Genomic DNA, 15,267 nt, shown 5'->3' with positions numbered 1-15,267 from the left:
AAATTTTGAAAAACTTCTTGCCTAAAATTAAATTTAACTCTTACATTTCAATTTCAAACTATGCAAAATCTGCATTAAGTATAACAACCTCCATGCTTCCAGTTACTATAATTTGGAAAACATTAAACATTACAGCCCATCTTACATAAATAAAAACTGAAAATTATGAAGATACTCAAGAAATTCAAGCAAAATCAGTAGATTTAAAAACTTCAGTATTTCAGATTAATGGACTTTTCATCAAATTTGTGAAAAGTTAGAAATTAATCATGGATTAAAATTGCAGAGTAGAATGAGTGATGTGATGAGACCTCATCAAATTCAGTACACTGCGCTAACTGATCATAATTGGTCACCAAGTGCAGAACATAACTATTTTGCAGAACACCACCATTCAGCCCTAAACAGTACATTAAAACTGATCTGGTACAAGTAAAATGCACCTATACTTTATAATTTGAGAAAACAGGTGAAACTGCTGGCACTGTAACCACATGGGAAGAGAGTGTTAATGAAGGTGGAAGAACAAATGACAGTATTTCAGAGGACAAGCTCTTTTGAATTTTGAAAAGGTGCAGGAAGAGTGTCTCCTGATAGCAGAAACTAGAGGGGACTATTCACTGAATCTGAACAATGAAGGGAAAGACAAGGGAAAGCCCAACATGGTTCTGGGCAGGAGACAGTGAAAACAGATACTACTGACAGGATTAACCAAAATTAAGGTAAAATGAAGACACCTTGGGAACATTGATGTAGAGTCAATCATCAGATATGAAGGAGATAAAACAACAATGTGGATAGGGATGGGAGGAGAGTTAGGGAAGCCTGCAGGCTTTTAACTGATTATTAATCTATCCCCTGAGAAAGGGAAGAATCAGAATTAAATCATGCAATAGGGTGGAAATTTACATCAAAGGTGATGAATTTGAGGTTTTTATGAGAGTAAGATGTAGCACCAGAATCCTCAATACACTAGGAAAAGGCAAGGAAGTAAGTGAAAAAATGAATTTCCATTTATATTGCAAAGAGACGGGCATAATTTGAACTTTTGTTGCTCCTATAATTTAGAGAAAGTAGGTAGAAATAAACTGGCACGTTCTTCAATGTTCAAGATCAGCCAAAGAGCGATGGTACAAGAAAAATAGTTGGACCTGTGTTCAAGGAAGAAGTAAAGGGCTCTCCTGGTGAGGAATGGGAGTGTAAAGGAATTCTATCCAATGCAATAGTGAACAGTTGGATACAAGAAATAAAATGGCAGAGGAAACACAGATGTAAATAGGAAGGGGAGAAAAAAGCTGGAAGAAATAGGTTATTTGAAATATGAACAGGGTGAAACAATGAGTCCATCTGGTCCGTCCTGCTAATGCAGCTCAGCCAGGAGGTAGAAAATATCTGTAAGTGTTTGAGGAAGTAAGGAGCTAGGGCCTATGGAGCCATGATTGTCAAAGAATACAAAATCAGTGTCTGAGAATACTCTTGTCTACAGAGTTCAGAATAGACTGGTGTTCACCAGTGAGATCTGCTGTGTGTTTAACATTTCAGCAATCTTGTAAATATATTGTTTGATTAAGCATTCTTTATTGTGTATTGCAGGTTATCTGTAAAAGTATATGAATGGCATACGCCATCACTTCACCTCATCATAAGTAACACCTCACTAAAAGTAAAACTAAGAATATACAAGTTATTCAGGCTCCATATTTTTTATTTCAATTATTTTTATGTTTTGGAGTTACAAAACCTAACAGTGGTGATGAGGAAGTTTTAAACAAACCCCAAACGATTTTGTGAAGTACGTAGGAACGTGTAGAACTGAAAACATTGTTGATTGCAGAACACTTTAAGCAGAATCAAAAGGAAAGTAAGTCCATTTCAGCGTGTGTGGCTAAATTGAAGGAGTTGTCTAAGCATTGGCAGTTCAGTAATGGGCTTAATGATGCACTAAAAGAAAGCAGGATCTCTCAGGATACACATTTTAATTCCATGTCCCATTCCCATTCTGATACGTCAATCCATTGCCTTCTCTACTGTCAAGGTGAAGCCACGCTCAGGTTGGAGGAACAATACCTTATATTCCGTCTGGGTAGCCTCCAACCTGATGGCATGAACACTGACTTCTCTAACTTCCGTTAATGCCCCTCTTCCCCTCATTCATTTATTAATTTCCCTCTTTTTTCCTCTCTCTCTGTCCCTCTCACAATCTCTCCTTGTCTGCTCTCCATCTTTCTCTGGTACTCCCCTCCCCCTTTATTTTCCCTAGGCCTCCTGTCCCATGATCCTCCCCCTTCTCCAACTCTGTATCCCTTTTGCCAATCAACTTTCCAGCTCTTAGCTTCATCCCTCTCCCTCCTGTCCTATCCTATCATTTCGGATCTCCCCATCCCCTCCCACTTTCAAATCTCTTACTATCTTTTCTTTCAGTTAGTCCTGACGAAGGATCTTGGCCCAAAACATCGACTGTACTTCTTCCTATAGATGCTGCCAGGCCTGCTGCATTTCACCAGCATTTTGTGTGTGTTTCTTGTTCACTAAAAGATCGTTTAGTTTGTAGAATCTTACAAGAAAGCATTCAAAATTAGCTCCTAACTCACATTTAAAAGAGCAGTTGAAATTGCTGTATCAGTGGAAAAGGCAGACAGAGACACAGTTGAGTTGCAGTCAGGAATGAAAGAGAGCACTAACAAAATTGCAATGTCTAAACAGAAACTGGCTTACCCAAACAAATTATGTTACCATTGTGGCAGGGAATCACATGCACCATATCAATGCAGACTGAAAGGTAAAACTTGCAGAAAATGCAACAAAGTAGGACACATACAAAAAGCATGTCAGGCAGACAGAAATAAATGGACTGCGCTTGGAAGAGTAAAAGATAAAAACTCAAGTTGCGACTTAAGAAAGAGCACTAACCTGCACATTGCTAATAAAAAATCTGATGATGAAAATGACACACAATTGGTTAGCCTTCAAATTTACAATAACCATATAACAATTACAGCACAGAAACAGGCCATCTCAGCCTTTCTAGTCCATGCCGAACGCTTACTCTCACCTAGTCCCACCTACCTGCACTCAGCCCATAACCCTCCATCCCTTTCCTGTCCATATACCTATCCAATTTTTTTTTTTAATGGCAATATTGAACCTGCCTCTACCACTTCTACTGGAAGCTCGCTCCACACAGCTATCACTCTCTGAGTAAAGAAGCTCCCCCTCATGTTACCCCTAAACTTTTGCCCCTTAACTCTCAACTCCTGTCCTCCTGTTTGAATCTCCCCTTCTCTCAATGGAAAAAGCCTATCCACGTCAACTCTATCTATCCCCCTCATAATTTTAAATATCTCTATCAAGTCTCCCCCTCAACTTTCTACATTCCAAAGAATAAAGACCTAACTTGTTCATCCTTTCCCTGTAACTTAGGTGCTGAAACCCAGGTAACATTCTAGTAAATCTCCTCTGTACTCTATTTTGTTGACATCTTTCCTATAATTCAGTGAGCAGAACTGTAAACAATACTCCAAATTTGGCCTCACCAATGCCTTGTACAAATTTAACATTACATCCCAACTCCTATACTCAATGTTCTGATTTATAAAGGCCAGCATATCAAAAGCTTTCTTCACCACCCTATCCACATAAGATTCCACCTTCAGGGAACTATGCACCATTATTCCTAGATCACTCTGTTCTACTGCATTCCTCAATGCTCGACCATTTACCATGTATATCCTACCAAACTGTAGCACCTCACACTTATCAGCATTAAACTCCATCTGCCATCTTTCAGCCCACTCTTCTAACTGGCTTAAATCTCTCTGCAAGCTTTGAAAACCTACTTCATTATCCACAACACCACCTATCTTAGTATCATCTGCATACTTACTAATCCAATTTATCACCCCATCATCCAGATCATTAATGTATATCACAAATAACATTGGACCCAGTACAGATCCCTGAGGCACATCACTAATCACCAGCCTCCAACCTGACAAACAGTTATCCACCACTACTCTCTGGCATCTCCCATCCAGCCACTGTTGAATCTATTTTACTACTTCAATATTAATACCTAATGATTGAGCCTTCCTAACTAACCTTCCATGTGGAACTTTGTCAACGGCCTTACTGAAGTCCATATAGACAACATCCACTGCTTTACCCTTGTCAACTTTCCTAGTAACCTCTTCAAAAAAATTCAATAAGATTTGTCAAACATGACCTTCCACACACAAATCCATGTTGACTATCCCTAATCAGACCCTGTCTATCCAGATAATTATATATACCATCTCTAAGAATACTTTCCATTAATTTACCCACCACTGACGTCAAACTTACAGGCCGATAATTGCTAGGTTTACTCTTAGAACCCTTTTTAAACAATGGAACCACATGAGCAATACGCCAATCCTCCGGCACCATCCCCGTTTCTAATGACATTTGAAATATTTCTGTCAGAGCCCCTGCTATTTCTACACCAACTTCCCTCAAGGTCCTGGGGAATATCCTGTCAGGATCCGGAGATTTATCCACTTTTATATTCTTTAAAAGTGCCAGTACTTCCTGTTCTTTAATCATCATAGTTTAATGTACAATGTACAATCCCTGGGGAATGCCAGTGGTCCCAGTAGCCAAAATGAATGGGTCTGTCGGGACCCAGTACTGAAATTAGATCAATATCCTCTGCCCAGCATAGAGGATATCTTTGTGGATCTTTCCAGTGGAAAACACTTCAGCGAAGTGGACTTGGCTGAGAAGATGGAAGAAGAGTCCAAAGTGTTTCTCACCATAAACACCCTCAAAAGTTTTAGTGCTATAATAGGCTTATTTTTGGAGCAGCATCTGCATCTGCACTCCAGCAGAAACCTATGGACCAGGGGCTGCAAGGCTGCCCAAGCACTCAGTGTTACCTGGATGACATCGTTGTTATTAATGATGACAGCTGATTTATATTTGTGCGTACAGTCTACGCCGCAGCCCTGATTTTCACTTTTGCGTCGCTCTACGCCATAGCGAGCATGCGTTGGTGTGCACCAAAATGCTAGTTGGCGGTGGGGTTTCTATGCCACTGTGATGAGTTTCTTCGTGAGAGACATGGATGAGGAAATGCATTTCAAACATTTTCGCATGTCGGCAGGTAGATTTGACGATTTGGTTCATCTATTTCGTATCGGCGTAAGCACAGCCTACAAACATGGCAGAGAAGAAGCAACCGAAAATGCGTAGGAGGAAATACGATGCTACCAAGCAGACCAATCACAGTTGTTGCGGTCTGCGTCGCTACAACATGTGAGTAACTTTTCTGGAGAGATTCACGTCACCCTACTGCGTAGGGTACAGCGTAGGTACGGTGTAGGGTACTTGACACCTACAGCGTAGATGCGACGCACAAGTATAAATCAGCCTTGAGAAGGAACATCTTCAAAATCTTAAGACAGTGTTAAAAAGATTAGATTATGGGCTCAGAGCACAACGCAACAAGTGTGAATTCTTTAAACAAAGCATCACTTACTGTGGTCACACCATTACACAAGCATTGCATACATTAAGTATGCTGAGAAAATTAAGGCATTGGCGGATGCCCCAAGACTGAAGGATGTGTCACAGTTGCCGTCCTTTTCATGATTTGTTGATTACTATAACAGGTTCCTGCCAAACCTGGCTACTGTCCTCCACCCTTTGAACTCCTTACTGCAGATTTGGAAGAAATGGCAATGGCAGTATGAAGTGGCTTTCCAAAAGACATTATACTCACACATTATGATTTACATCGTCTAGTGAAACATATCTGTGAGATCGTGTCATGTTATGAGTGATGGAAGTGAACGCCCCATAATTTTTGCATTATGTTCCCTTACTGCAGAAGAACAAAATTATGCACAGGTTGACAGAGACCTTGAGTCTGGTTTGGGATGTATAACATTTCAATCAGTATTTGTATGGAAGAGTTTATCCACATTACTGATCATCAACCACTAGTGTCCATTTTCAATCCACAGAAGGGTGTTCTACTAACAGCAGCAGCATGAATGCAGAGATGTGCTCTGTTGCTTGGAAGACACAATTTCAAGATCAAATTCAAAAGGATGATTAATCATGGAAATGCTGATGGATTGTCCCATTTACCCTTCGAAAAGGAAATAACTGAAAAATTTACAAAAGAGATCACTCCTCTTGATGTATTCTCCCTAAAGCAAATCTAAAGTCTCTCTATTATGGCAAGATGGTCCAAATGGAAACCAGAAAAGATCCCACATTGTCTCAGGTCTACATGACAACCCAAAATTACTGGAATGTGCAGCCAAAATCCCAGTTCCCCCATTTTTACCAGCACTGAGATGAACTTGCCCTTGACTGAAGTTGCCTTATGTGGGATTGAGATCTGTTGCTGAGAGCTAAAGTGATGGAAGAGCTACTTGCCAGTCACCTAGGCATGGTCAAAGTGAAAGCATTGGCTTGAAGCTTTGCCTGGTAGCCTGGGATAGATCAGCAGATCGAGCAGCTTGCCATGCACTGTTTGGATGCCAACACGTCCAGAAAATGCCAAGAGCATCTGGGAGAAAGGAGAAGAAAGGTATCCAGGGCTGTCAGAACCACTTCCTGCAGTCCCAGCGTCAACTCCAGAGTCCATGGAGAAATCCCCAGAACCTGAGATTGTTTAACAGCCACAAGCCTCACTTGCCAAGTGGGGTATATATATAGATGACTACTGAGCAATACGTTACATATTTGAGTGAGTTGCATTCTACATTGAATTGGAGTTTATAGCTAAGCAGGAAGGAGAGTTGTGTACTTAATATTTGAGTGGTAATGTAATAATGTATTGCAGGTTATATGTAAAAGTACGTGAATGGCATACATCATCATGCCAACACATTATAAGTGCGAGCCTCACTAAAAGTAAAACTAAAACCATACACGAATTATCCCAGCTTCATGTTTTTTTCTTTCAATTAGTTTTGTGTTTTGGAGTTACAAAACATAGCAGAGTCATGGTCCACAGGGTAGCTTTGCAACTTACATGGTTAGATTACCTTACTACATGTTTAAACACTGTGACTCAAAGAGAGAAAATACTTTATATTCAGAAAAGATGAGCAAGGATATATCAAATCCATAATGACAGATATACTGGCTGAAGAGGCAGTGGCTGAAGAGTGAGATTCACATTCATACAACAATGAGTTTTTAAATGCACAGCAAAATGAATATTCCAGGCAGCTGTTTCAAATCCAGTAATTAAACTGGAGCCAACACAGTTTCTCTTAGCCAAGACCTCTCCTTGAGTAAATCTCAAGAGAAGTAGTGAAATAGGATCAGAAGGTATTTTATTCCATGATATTCATACTAAACTGACTGCATTGGACAAGAAAGTCTAGAACAAAATGTGATGTGTGAATGAAAGAACTAGCACCTCACTACCCCCTTGGGACGTGCTGAAACACACACCACTGTTCCATGAATTTCAATCAATCTGTTCGTTCCTTGGTAGCATTTGTTGAATGAAGATTGGCTAGAACACTAGTTGTTCTTGTTCTATTTAAATAACACTATCAGATTAGTTATTTCCTAATGAATCAAGACATTGGATGTGGCTTAGTATTTCAAATAAAAGATGAAACTTCTAGCAGTCAATATTTCACAGACGTATCAATCACTACTAAATATATATGGTTTGGAGTGGGGCTTGAAACAATGTGTTCTGACTCCAGGCAAAAGTACTAGGAGCTGAGCCAAGCTGTTAGTTTTGCACCACTTACCTAGATTGGGTTGGGAAGGATCAAGTACTTTGCACAAAAATGCACTCATTCATTTTAGATGCACGTTTCTGCTGCTGTCATCATAGAACATTGTTGAATGATTCCACCTAGCCAGATGTGTGACGTTGGAGGATGATCTCCAGCGCAAACCAGAGGCGAAAGCACACACCAATCCAGCATACTAGACGGCCCCACAACATCTTGCTACTGGGCAGGTATAGTTTCTTTCTAAATTATATAGAATATTAGAAGCAGGATAGCAAAACTATTATTTACTGTTTCATTATTATTTTCCAAGACATTTTTCTTTTGTATCTGCTTCTTTTGATGTCTTTTAGACTCCAGAGCTGATTCTGGAACTGAAGAAAATTAGTGACTGCATTTATAGCTATACGTTATTTATTTGCAAAGCTAAACAGTTGAACTCAATTCTATATTATGATTCCTGGAAATGTAAAATTTAAAGCTGAAAAAGTAAGTACAATTCAGCCGGTACAAAGCATACATATCATGCCACACTTCCTGAATATATACCACATTTTTATATATGCTTTCCATTAATTGGAGTAACATCAGCAATCCAAGTAAAACTGTCTAATTGGTAACTTATAAAAGTATCTCTTAAAAAACTGCTTTCTAATCATAGAATACAGTAGAGCACTATCATCTGTGAGCTGAAGTATTTGTACTTTTATATAAAAATATACGGTCGTAAATCTAAATATTTCATATTTAAATATTAACATTACAAAACCCCTTGAACTATTTGACTGTCAGCATTTGTATTCAGACTATAAAGATGATGTACAGAGCAGAGATATAATTACATGAGAAAAAACAATATTTCAACAGTACAGCCATCACCAAGTGTCACAACTTGACAATAAGAAAATGCACTTTCTCCTCCCAATATCAATATCTTGCATTTAAATTGCATTTATCCACAGAAACACAGACAAATGAACAATAAACCCTTTGACTACAATCAACATACTATGTGCCATTTGAGGTACAGATTGTGAAATAAAGGCACCTAGTTTAGTGTTGACATTATTACAAAAACTTTATTTCATCTACATCCAGGACATCACCCAGGACATGTCCTGTTCTCATTGCTACCACCAGGAAGGAAGTACAGGGGCCTAAAGGTGCACACTCAACAATTCAGGAATAGCTTCTTCCCCTCTGCCATCTGATTTCTGAATGGATGAATGGACATTGAACCCCTGAACACTACCCCACTACTACTTTTTATTTTTCACTACATACATATATACATATACACATGCACACACATATACATACACACATGAATATTTTATTTATTTATATTTACATAAAAATGTATTAACAGAGTACTGACGCCACTAGGACAACAAATTTCACAACATATGCCGGTGATATTAAACCTGATTCTGATTATCTTTGACTCTCAAGCTGAAGAACAAAATTAAGATCATTTTATCTCTTTTTCAACAAAAGCAGGTGCAGTTTGGCAAAAATCTTTTATAATTTGGTGCTCCACTTCCTGTAATTATCTTGAAAGTTCAAAACTCAAAAATCTTCAAAACATTAATAACATTCCAACTTGATATAAACCCTTATGTAACTGAATATTCCCATCACAACTCTAGCCAAAATATATACATTTCATTATGAATTTGATCTCCATATTAAACAGAGGCAGAAGTGTAATAAAGTATACATTGCCTCCCCCCCCCCCCCCAATTAATCAAAAGATTAAGCCCATCAGAGGAGATCAGACATCAAGGTTATTTTCTCCTACAATAGATGATCTGCTACAGTTATTTAAGATTATAGAAGGAATTAAAATAATAGGAACCAAGATTATGTTTCTAGTTGGGAGGAGTCCAAACTGCTAGTCAAAATATACGACACACATAAAATATAGTAGAGATTGCACCAGAAATATGACTCCTTAATAGCAACAACAAAATGCATGACAAATGCTAAACATAGAATTTTCCACCACAAATATGCAGTATGCAAATGACATTCATCTCTGCTCCAGAAGATGCTATTACCTGTACGACTTTATCTGAACTACCACACAGGAGTTCAATAGTGAAAAGGCATTCTCTACAGATGGCCCCAAAATCATTTTCTGGAAAAGATGTTCATTATTCATGGAGTAGCAACCATGAATTCCTGCCCCAACCACCCAACTGGAATGGCAAAATTTACCATCAGCCTGAAAACATGGTGGTCACCTCTATAACCATCTAGCATTCCTGGCAGATCCATCAATGGAAGCAATTATTGCTGCCACCAAAATTGGAGATAGTGCAGAAATTGATGCATACTGTGCATAGTTTGGACTCCCAAGTTGTGTGTGCATATTTAAGAAAGCAAGACTTCTAATGGACAATTCTAAACACATAATGCGCAGCATGTTAAAATAATATCCAGTCATCCCCAAACAAATCATACTATAGAACATCTTGCCCGATAAATATCAGAGAGCAAAACACTGAAGGAGCTGAAATGCCTGCCTCCAGAGATCAGTGAAAGAATGCCAAATGCACAACCAAATCAACTGAGCATTCAGAAACAGACAAGGGTTAGAGGAGGTTGCAGAGAGAAGGTGCATCAAACATGATGGAACTGTAAATCACAAAGATAATCACAGTTTTAAGTCATTCATCCAAAGACAGGAAGCACTGTTGTCAAAGGAATCAAGCTACCCAAGACTTTTCTTAAAACCTCTTGGAAAAATTAGTATCCATTGCAAAATTGCTGTAGCTGAATGCAATAATCTTTACATTATCCAGTAGTTTTTTTGTATACTCTGTGTAGAAGGCTATCACTAACATCTGTATTTTACTTTCAACTTCATTCACAAACTCCAGATATTGCTGGTTAGATTTCTCCTCTATGTAACAGTACAGTTCAAAAGAGTTCAAAGCAAATTCATTATCAAAATGCAAAGATGCCACCACATACAACACTGAGATTAATTGTCTAGTGGACATACTCAATAAATCCAATAACCATAATAGAATCAATGAAAGACCACATCAACAGGGCAGACAACCAATGTGCAAAAGACAACAAACTATGCAAATACAAGATAATAATAATAATAATAATAATAATAATAATAATAATAATAATAATAATAATAATAAATAAGCAATAAATATCAAGAACATGAGATGAAGAAAGCGAGTCCATAGATTGTGGGAGCAGGTGAGTGTTGGGGCAAGTGAAGTTATCCCCTCTGATTCAAGAGCCTGATGATGGATTCTGCTTTCCTGTGACAAAGGTCCATGTCGATGTACTGAATGATGGGGAGGACTTTACCCATTGATGGACTGGGCCATATCCCCTGCTTTTTGCAGGATTTTCCAGTCAATGTCTTTGGCATTTCTATACCAGGCTCTGATGCAGCCAGTCTCCATCACTCATCTATAGAAGTTTGTCCAAGTTTTAGATGTCAACTCAAATCTTTGCAAACTTCTAAGGAAGTAGAGGTGCTGCCATGCATTCTTCCAGTTTTCCATAATCAGCTCCTTGGTCTTGTTGACACTGAGTGGGAGATTGTTTTTGTGGCAACACTCAGTGAGATTTTCCCTCCTATATGCTGATTTGTCGCCACCTTTGATTCAGCCAACGACAGCGATGTCATCAGCAAACTTAAATATGGCATTGAATCTGTGCTTAGCCACACAGTCATAAGTGTAAAGCAAACAGAGCAGGGAGCTAAGCACACAGTCTTTTGGTTCATCTGTGCTGGTGGAGATTGTGGAGGTGTTATTGCCAATCCAAACGGACTGAAGTCCACAAGTGAGAAAATTGAGAATCCAACTGCAAAAGGAAGTTTTGAGGCAGAGGACTTGAAGCTTATTGATTAGTTTTGAAGGCTGGTAGTATTGAATGCCAAGCTGTAGTCGCTAAAGAGCATCCTGATGTCTGCATTGCTGCTGGCCAGATGTTGTAAGGTTGAGTGAAGAACCAATGGAACTGCAATATTCATCATAAATTTCCATATTTTCTGAGGCCGCCTTGTAATGGATGCACCTTGGAGCTAAGCCCTGCAGATTAATGAAGAATATGGAGTAAGGGAAACTAGTTTGATGCCTCATTCAGAATCCCTGTGGAGCATATAAAATCATACTAGGATTCTGCACACATTCCCCTTTCCTCCGAACTCTATTGCTATTTCAACATACTGCTTAACATGGGACCTGACCACTTTGTTATAGTCTTTCAACATGTATAACAATATTAAGGCTATGCCAGCAATGAACAATTAACATGAAAAGATTATTTTACACGGGAGTACAAACATCATTTATTAACGTGTCTGGTATCCTTTTAAAAATAGATAATCAAATAGAACAGGATTCAATAGGTCATAAAGAGTATGTTGTGGCAAGCCACTGAACCAAAATGTAATCAAGGGTTCTTATATTATTAAATAGTATACATGTTATTCACAATTCATTTTTAAATAAAAACTAGCAAATTAACATTATAGAAATATATCTACTTATGCTTCCCTACACAATATCTCAAATCCTAGCCAAGCCTCAAACATACACAGGTGCTAACTTCGGAATGAATATCTCTCTTCAAAATCCATGCTCATTTTCCCCATAAGCGATTCAAATCAACTGCAAAAGATCCACATGTTCTATAAATCTGAACAGACCACATGCAACCCTGGGGCACTTTTCATTTGAATTCAATATTGCTGATACTTGATCAAAATATCCTGTTCATTGTTTGTACAAGTTAACTTTTGGCATATATTGTTACTTAAAAAGAAATCCAATGCCAAGATTGCATGATACCTGTACTTTTAAATGATACAAAGTCAGCATAAAATTGCTCATACTGAAAATAAGTATTCCCTCAGTAATATCTGAAATTACTCCAATAATAACTATTTCAGCCCACAGTATCAACAACACTCATTGCAATATTCTTCATTATTTTCATCTTGAACTATCATACAGCTATAAATGCTTCTTGAGACATAGAAGTGGATAGATTTCTCTTTTACATAAAACATGACTAAGAACTATATATAACCAAACTAATCCTTACTAAGTCAAATAACTGAACCATGAATTCACATCTGTGAATCTTCTAGTGCTCACCTCAGCCATAATTCTCAGTCAACTGATGGATTATAAAGTTAGATACCTTAACTTACCTTGTAATTTACATCACCAGGGACACTTAGCTGCCAGGAACAGGTCTTCAAACACCAAGAGTAACTACTGTCTTCCTTATCAACAGGGTCAATCACACCCATAACATTGGAAATTTCCAAACAATTTTTAATTCTTTTCTTTAAAATAATAATTTTTAATCCTAAGGAAAGAGTCAATATTGTATACAGCTATATTTTGCAGGTCACTCACAAAACTACTAGATATTCTATTAGATATACAGTACATCTTCTAAACTCTGATCTCTGCAATCCACAGCCTGCAATTTTCCTTTAAGGGATACAGAAGTTTCGGCTCTGAAGCCACCAGCTTCGGGAGTGATTGTTGTCCTAAAGCCTGGACCAGCTTCACTCAGCTCAGTGCTGAACTGACTCCGATGCTGTGGACTCACTTTTGGGAACTCTGCTGCTCATCTCCTGTGTACTATTTGTTTCCCTTATTATTTGCCCAACTTGTCCTCTTTTGCACGTTGGATGTTTATCAATCTTTGTTGAGTGTGATATTCTGTGGATTCTGTTGTGTTGTTTTCCTCCAAGAAAATAAATCTCAAGGTTGTATATAGTATACGTACTTTGATAAAAAAATTTCTTTGAACTTGAATTTTGTGAACTCATTTCTCTCATCACCAAAACTATTTGCTGCTTTCAATACAACTCCACAACTCATTGGAACCACCGAGGTACACAAAAAAGCAGATCTGCCTTTCATTATGTTCTGCATTAGGTCATGCCATTCCTTATAGAAAGTTTTCATTTCTGTGACCAAACTCAAAAGTTATTTTCACCTTGGATGAATTATGAGGTCAAGTCCCTTTTGAAGGTCAGAGCTGTGGCTTTTAGGTCCGGGGATTCTAGTCGCCACATGGAATCCAGACGTGAACTCCAGAAAGCCATTAAGGGCGCCAAGAGGCAATATCGAGCCAAGTTGGAAGCCCAGGCTAACCAGAGGGATGCCAGTAGACTACGGCAGGGTCTAAATGAGATCACTGGGCGCAAAGAAAAGGCTGGGAATATCAATAACTGTAGCGCTTCTCTTCCTGACGAACGTAAGGTATTCTACACAAGATTCGAACAGAAGAGGAGCGTCCTGCCCCCTCCGGATGAACTGGACCTGGTGGCATCGAGATTCATCGTAACCACGAAAGACGTTAGAAGAGCTTTCCTGAAGATAAATCCAAGGAAGGCGACGGGCCCAGATGGCATCCCGGGATTGGTTCTCCAGGTCTGTGCAAGCGAGCTAGCTGGAGTGTTTGCTGACATCTTCAACTGCTTGCTGCTTCAGTCTAAGATCCCCTCGTGTTTTAAGAAGGCAACGATAATCCCGGTGCCGAAGAAAAGCAAGGTGACATGCCTGAATGACTATTGACCTGTGGCTCTGACATCAATTGCTACGAAGTGCTTCGAGCACAACCATAACCTATCGGTCAACCTCGACGCTTTGAAATTCGCCTACTGGAGCAACAGGTCAACGGCAGATGCCATCGCTCTGGCACTACATTCCTCCTTACAACACCTGGAGAATAAAGACACATATGTAAGGCTCCTTTTCATTGACTACAGCTCTGCCTTTAATACCATCATTCCAAATAAACTGATTCCTAAGCTTCGGAACCTGGGTCTTAGCACTCAGATCTGCAGCTGGATCTTCAACTTCCTTACAGACAGGACCCAGGCTGTAAAAATAGGGGACAAGCTCTCCTCCACAATCACTCTGAGCACCGGTGCCCCACAAGGCTGTGTACAAAGCACCCTGCTCTACTCAGCGTACACCCATGATTGTGTAGCCATGTTTCCATTGAACTCAATATACAAGTTTGCTGATGACACCACAATTGTTGGCCGCATCTTGGGTAATGATGACTCTGAGTACAGAGCGGAAATTAAGAACCTGGTGGCATGGTGCGAAGACAATAACCTAACCCTCAACATCAGCAAGACGAAGGAACTGGTTGTTGACTTCAGAAGGAGTAGCGGACCACATGACCACATCTACATCAGTGGTGCACAGGTGGAACAGGTCAAAAGCTTTAAGTTCCTCGGGGTGAATATCACAAATGACCTGACCTGGTCTAACCAAGCAGAGTCCACTGCCAAGAAGGACCACCAGCGCCTTTACTTCCTGAGAAAGCTAAAGAAATTTGGCCTGTCCCCTAAAACCCTCACTAATTTTTATAGGTGCACCGTAGAAAGCATTCTTCTAGGGTGCATCACAACCTGGTATGGAAGTTGTCCTGTCCAAGACCGGAAGAAGCTGCAGAAGATCGTGAACATAGCCCAGCACATCACACAAACCAATCCTCCATC

General features: G+C 39.2%; 1 protein-coding gene across 1 annotated transcript in view; it reads right to left on the bottom strand.

Moving 5' to 3' along the window:
• Positions 1-15,267, bottom strand: part of LOC140734847 (coiled-coil domain-containing protein 91-like) — a 173,289-nt gene that overhangs the window by 121,617 nt on the left and 36,405 nt on the right. The window lies entirely within an intron of this gene.

This window comes from Hemitrygon akajei, chromosome 10 (assembly GCF_048418815.1).
Source record: "Hemitrygon akajei chromosome 10, sHemAka1.3, whole genome shotgun sequence".
Lineage (NCBI taxonomy): Eukaryota > Metazoa > Chordata > Chondrichthyes > Myliobatiformes > Dasyatidae > Hemitrygon > Hemitrygon akajei.
The sequence above is the reverse complement of the archived record's forward strand: the minus strand, read 5'-3'. Positions and strand labels throughout refer to the sequence as shown.